The sequence below is a fragment of the Pteropus medius genome, unplaced genomic scaffold (genome assembly GCF_902729225.1).
Source record: "Pteropus medius unplaced genomic scaffold, Ma_sr-lr_union100, whole genome shotgun sequence".
Lineage (NCBI taxonomy): Eukaryota > Metazoa > Chordata > Mammalia > Chiroptera > Pteropodidae > Pteropus > Pteropus medius.
In genome coordinates this window covers 17,079,729-17,087,001 of record NW_024342473.1, presented here as the reverse complement: position 1 = coordinate 17,087,001, position 7,273 = coordinate 17,079,729, and positions in this window count along the sequence as shown.

Genomic DNA, 7,273 nt, shown 5'->3' with positions numbered 1-7,273 from the left:
GTTTAAAGACCAATAAAAGGAAGTGGTACTTTGAGATATGAGTAAAGAAAAAGTCTTATCTTTGAGAGTTTGAGGCATTCTCACATGCAGCATCTTATCAGATCTTCACAGGAATCCTAGGAGGTCTGTGGCAGCCCCCTTTCACATTTGAGTTTCTGAAGCTCAGCAAAGTTAAGAACTCCCACTACCTAACATCGGAGTAGAAAGGATAGAAGCAGGTTTTTAAGCGCTGGCCTTACTGAGCTTTACACACAATGTTTAGCTTCCTCTGATTCTCCCTCCATCTTCCTCACCTCTCACCCACACTATTCATTAGCAGGAAAGAAAATATAGAGGTTCTAGTCTCATTAAATGAATACGCTGTGCGACCTTGGATTAATCACTTAACCTTTCTGAATTTGAGGTTTCCTTAATTGTACAATAATCTGGTGGAACTCTCAAATACTCTCTAAGAATTATTTCCCCCGGGACTGTGTTTAAAAAAAAAAATCTTTTCCTTTGCGTAAATCTTTACCCTTAAAGACCCAGCCCCCAGCACTCCTCAGCTGCAAGGACAGTGTTTTAGAGCTGACTGTGCCGCTCAAACATAGGAAACTGTGCTTGTTGCTTTGGCAGTGGTCTGGAAATAAGCCATACTCATGATACATTGTAAGATCATGATTTTACTGATCAGATCAATACCTTAGCATAGAGTAATCTGACTGTGCTTCCCTGCAAGGAACAAAAAAGTGCCCTAATCAGTCTGATGTTCTGGATCTGGGAGGAACTGCCCTTCTAGTTTTACTGCATTGTGTGCCGCTTTGCCCTGTTGCCCACTGCTGCAGAGAGAGTGGACCATCTTAGCCCCAAGGAGAACAATGTACAAACAGGAATGAACATCATTCCTGAATTGAAGGTAATTACTTCACATGCAGTAACAAAAGCTCCTACTAAGCCACTATTTGCATGGCCACCCTTGATAGAATTACTGTTGGCAAAGATCCCTTATCCCATTTCGAAATCACACAAAAGCACCATCACCTTGAGAACTTTATTTTAAGCCCATTTTCAAAGTTTAATTTTGAGAAAACTATCTCACTGAAAGTGTTTGTGTTTTGCTGCTGTTGTTTTAAACTTTCTGCTCCTTTTGCACAAGACTGTAAAGCTCCACAAAAGCAGGGGCTGTGTTTTGTGCACTAGACAATGCCTGGCCCACAGGAAACAGTAACTATTTCTCGAATGAATGAATGTTCCAACTTTCGCTCATATGAAATCATTAAAACAGTTAGAGGCTTATAAACTTTAAAAAGCGGGAGGGTGATAAGGAAAAAGCATCCTGTTTCTCCTACTCCATGACATATATTAATATACCTGAGCAATGGCCACATGTCATCATGACACACATGGGCTTTGGTTTCAGACTAACAGTTGTCCTTCCAGCTCCTTCACTGGTTAACTCACTTTGGACAAGTCACTGAATCTCAATGAGCGTGTTTCTTAATGTAAAATGTAGATAACAATACACAGGGATTGTTTTTAAATTAATTTAGATTTAAATGTAAATATTGAAGCAATGTAGAATATCTTTCTGTTACACACAGCTCTATCACATTGGTAGGGCTACAGTTCACTTTAAAGACTGCATCACATAAGACATTATTATGATGTTGTCATGCATGTATTGGGCAGCAGTATCAATTCTAGTACCATGAATAAACATGTCGCCGATCCAGCTGATAGACTGATTCAGTTCAAGTAATTTTTTTTCTATGCGCTATTATAATATGCTTATTTAAATATAAAATATAAAATGAAGTTATACTGATTCTTATGTAAATCGTAATTGGTAGCTGAAATATTTTTTAAATTATAATTAAATTATAGTTAAAAAGTAAGTAGAGACGTTTTTTAAAATTTAAAATGAAGGCATGCTCCTGATGTGAAATTGAATGGAGATGCAGAAGCTAGTACTAGGGCCAGAATAAGGAATGTTCCAAACTTCACAACACAGGGCAACTGCAGTTGGCTGCTACAGAGCAAAACAAAAAAGCTATTACATTTTTTTTTTTTTAAAGATAAAGTGGACAATACAAAGAGCCAGTTAAAGCAATCACAGCGAATTTGATAAGTTTCCTCTCAATAGCTAAAAAACAAATTGAAGGAATGAGTTCATTGAAATCAGAATTAAAAGTGCAACAAAAATTGCTCAAAAAATGTTTAACAGAACATGAACTTATAACTTTAGACAACTATAAAATGGCTTGAATTCTTTTACACACACACAAACCATTTTCAAATGGAAAGATGGAATAAGACATTATTTTAGTTACAGAAATTTTGTTAGAAAATTATGAAAAGACTAAAAGATATTTTACAAAAAGTGAAAAATTTTCAATTAAGCCACCAAACAAATGCCTGTGAAGACCTGAAGATTCCCTTCTTCTCTCTTATCCAGTCTCTTAACTTTCCAGTCCAGTTCCCAGCTTTTTGTCCCTCAAGATATTCTTCTCTTTCTTTCTGCTCTGTCCCCAGGCATTGGAGAGCCCCTGCACTGTAGCTCAGAAACAGCCCAAGTGCTCCAGATGAGTATCTTTCAGCTTTCTTGCCCTCCCCAATGCTATGAAGATTTGAAATAGTGTACAAAAGATATCTGATATGTTTATCACTGTCTTTCTGCTTACAATCCTCCAAAATTCTGTTGTAATCATTTCCTTTTGCAAATTCATTTGTCCTTGTAGTTTATGCTTTAAAATGTACATTTCCATATCACTTTAAAGGTGTTTTGGGGAGGAGCACAGTTAAATATATATGTTCAATTCATTCTCTTTAATCCAACATCTATTTGATTTCTGAGTCTTTTGTTGTTCTTCTTATTATTGTTTAAGCCTTTGCATCTTTAATTATAATTTACATTAGTCCAAAGGGCTGTCCAATTTCTGTACTCTAATTCTTATCACTTCAGTGCTACAGAAATAATCCCAAGCCTTTAAAGTAAATCAGTCGCCATAACTAAAACCATAATTTATAGCTATTTAAAGGGGTTTAGTTACCAAGGTGCTTATCTTCAACAAAACGTACTGTTGATTGAAGGGATGCAGGCCTGTATTTAAGTAATTTCCTCATGCAACAAATTTATATTTCCCACCTTCCCTCTACTTTAAAATAAAAACACAAAAGAACTATTTACAATTAAGAAGGAAAATCATCAATTGTTTTTTTTTTGCAACACACACACACACACACACACACACACACACACACACACTAGCTCTCTTCCTAAGCAAATGGCAAGATCTAACAGTGTTTTACCAGAGTCCGATGTTGGACTGACTGGCCACCTATATCAGAGCCAGAGGCTGGCAAGACCATATCAGATAGGGGGAGGCTTATTTTGGGCTTATCAGCCTCTAGCCATAATTCCTATAGAAATAAGACAACTTTCTGATGACCTACGTAACAAAGCAGCCAAATGTTCAAGGCCCCTTGCACTAACAGTCATCAAGACATTTCTTCCCTTCTCCACTGTCCCCCTGACTTGGCAGTCTCTATTTATACATCAGTGTCTCCTGGCTCACTTATACAATATGATCCGTGTGACAACCTACTTTTTCTTCCTTAGATGCCCCATCCTCATACTCCCCCACTCCAACTCCATGTTTGCCCTGGATACTCAGGCCTCTATCTATCTCAAATCATTGAAACCTCAGAAGTGAGAATGACAGACCAAGGGCACCAAAGCTCAATTTGTTACCAGAGACATGCTTGGTCGGCTCATTTTCCAAGTGAAATTTGGTTCCACTTTAAAAGTCAAGACTGTCATAAAAATGCCAAAGAAACTGAGCATTTAGCTTATATCATAGAAACTTTACTTCAAAATTAGAATTTGGCTGTATGCAGCTTAAAAAGTAAACTAGGCCAAAGCATGTTAAGGAGGTTATCTACGATTATTTCCACCTGCAATGAGTGGTTTTAACTCAGACTACATCCTGTATTAGTTGAGTCCAAAATAGAAGTGGCCTGGGTCTCACCTGATTAAGTGCAGCATTTTCATTGTGTCCTTCCTCTTGCTGTCATTTCAGTGGGAGCCCTCAATTACCCTGTATACTCTCCTAGCTCTGTGGGAAGTTTGGTCACAACAAACAATACCATGGCCTTAGTTACCTTGAAATGCACCTCACAAACCATGGCTTCTAGGAAACTTCCCAGATACACTTTCTGAATATTTTGATAAGTGAGTCTATACCAATTGTGGCAACAGATGCTGAAGGGCTTACTATTCTCCATTCTAGAGGATGAATACTGCACCTTTTGCTGGGGCTTGCTAGAGATTTAATGTCTCAAACATGGAAGGGATTTTTATCAGGCAAGACTTTTTGTGACCCCTCATGTCTCATGGCCATCTTCTCAACCAAAACAATTCCAGCTGATCCTCTGCCTCTTGTGTTTAACAGAGAAACATGGGTTTCTCCATCAGAGAAACTAGGATGATTTTTTGGAGTTTTATGAGGTTCTTTGAGGGTTTCTCATGAGGTTGCTGTCAAGATGCTATCATATGAGGCTTGACTGGGGCTGGAGGATCTGCTTCCTAGATGGTGCACTCACACTCTTGGCGTGGTGCTGGCTGTCGGCAGGAGGCCTCAGTTCTTTGTTACATGGACCTCTCACATGGCTGCTTAAGTACCTTCAGTGACATGGCAGTCCACTTCCCCCAGAGAGAATGATGCAAGAAGCAATTCGGAAGCTGAAATGTTGTCTATTCTTTGACTCAGAAGTCACACTCTATCAGTTCTGCATTGTCCTATTGGTTACACTGACCAGCCCTATTCAATGTGTGGTGGTGGTGCAGGGAGGTAGATTACACAAGAGTCTGACTACCAGGAGGTGAGGATCACTGGGGGCCATCTTGGAGACTGCCTACCATAAATATTTCAAATATTATACAATATTACGCTTTGGTAACCATTTTTTTTCACTTATTAGTTCATAATCATTGTTCCACATCAGTATTGTTTTACCTGCTGTTTAGTGGTGGCATAATATTCTATCATATGAATATACTAAAATTTAATTCCATAATTTTGAACATTTAATTATTTCTAATCTTTTATCATATAATCAGTACTGTGATGAGCAACCCCATACACTTTCAAAATAAAAATGTGCATACAACTTTCAAAATACAACTTTCAAAATAAATTTAAAGGAAGGAAACATTGCTATCCAAGATAACTTATTCTACTTATAAATTAGCCCATAAATATGATTGCATATAGTTCTCAGACACTTGGCCTTTTTAATTATCATTTAATAAGAGTTCAAAGTGTTTTTTTTTTTAATCTGCTTTTGTTAGAGGTTTTAAATTAATTTTGGAATGTTAACAAGAGCTTAAGGCAGACTAACCTGAACATGCAAAAGCCTTAGTTTTCTGTTTTGGGGTGACGATTAATGAGCAACTTTTTGTTAACTATTTATTTGGAGATGTTATTATGTCTAATTGAGCCTTTTTTATTAGTACAAATGTACATCTAAGAGGTAGATTTTTTTCAATGGCTTGTCTGTTTGCTATGACATTTTAATTCTTTATATACCGATTGAAAATACCCAGATACAGAAATCGATGTTCAAAGCAGCACTCCTTAGGGCTATTGTTAGCTTGTCTCACTGATCAGATGGTAAAGCAGCAAGAACTTTTGATTTAAATAAACTTTGAATTTGTTTAGACCTGATGAACTTGTTTTCAGTCAAGTAAAAAAAGTGTACCCAAGATCTCAAAATTTCAGTCATCAAATATATTCTCAAAGAGATTTTTGTCACACGAGCTCAGAAGGGAAGAACTCAAGCCTCTATCACTCTGCTGCCATATTTACTAATGTACTTAACACTTGCCAAGTGGATTTGGGTCAATTTAAGAAACCGTAAATAAATATTGATACATCATAACAGAAGCTATTACTCATATTCTAAGTAAACCACTGATTCTAATTTACTCACAATTTTGCTATGGCATCATTCCATGGAGAAAATTAGATTTTTACATATCAGAGCAAATCACAAAGCCAAAATATCAACTTCATACATCACACAATTACTTGTAGTGTTTATTTTGGGGGGAATTTTCTATACGTATTTACTTAAAAAGCTGCACGGGTCCTCCAAAATAAATAGGTGTTATAATTCTTGCCAAAAAATCCACAGTAACAGAAAGCTACTCATCAATTTCTAGCAGCATTAATGAGGAAAGGCGCTGAGACAGTCATTCATACTGTCTTTATGATAAGAGTAACCTACAGGGCAAATCAAGATTAAGGACAAGGATGAGACAAATGCTTAGGAAGACTGCCTTTTTTTTTAATCGATCACTTGAAATCTGCATTGACTACTTGAAGTCCCCAAGGAGCACTAGAACCTTCAGGGAAGAGGGAGAATTGGTACTGAAGACACCACTGAAACATTTTTAAAGTATTTTTTAGGGCCTCTTTATGGGTACAGAAGGATGTTATGTTCCCACACACTGGGAGGAAGATTCTCTTTACCTGGACAGTTCTTTGTTGTGGAGACTGTAGGTTTAGCAGTATCCTTAGAACTCTCTTCCTAGTTATAACAACCAAAAATATCTTCAGATATTGCTAAATGTTCCCTAGAAGGTGGCAAATTTGCTTCTAGGTGAGAAACTCTGCCTTGACAGAATAATCTGTCTTAAAGATATATTTTACTCTCAATGGCTTATCTTCTCTCTTAAAGAAACTCTTAACGGCAGGGGCCACCCCAAATTGCTAACATGCCAAGGTGCCACCTGAGGAGTCTGGAACACTGATGGAATTTTCCCAGGATGTGTTTTTCACTTTGCTGCTACCAAGTTCCATAGGTAGTGGTTGATTTAAAATGGCCAACTGGCAGAATTCTGCTTAGGCAAGGTGAGCTCATTTGGATGGGTCTCTCTCAATTAGCTGCATGCTATGTAACTATAAGCCTTTGCCCATTTTTCTTATGATCTTCATTTCAAAAAGATAAATTAAAGGCGATAAAACAACCTTAAGTAAAAAGAATTTCTGCCTTTCTCAGTGTGTAAGATACGGCATTTACATAGTTAAACTATTCCAGGGTGGCCACTGGACAAGACTTTGGGCAAGAGAAGTTAAAAGAATATTAGCAGGACCAAAGATCAGTTTTCTTCCTAAACAACTGAAAAGAACTGAAGAGAGACCAAAATGCTTATTACATTTCCCTCCTTGCAATATGGATTTCTTCCTCATCTGCTCGGATTGTTCTCTCTCTTTTTCCTACTTGCAAGCAC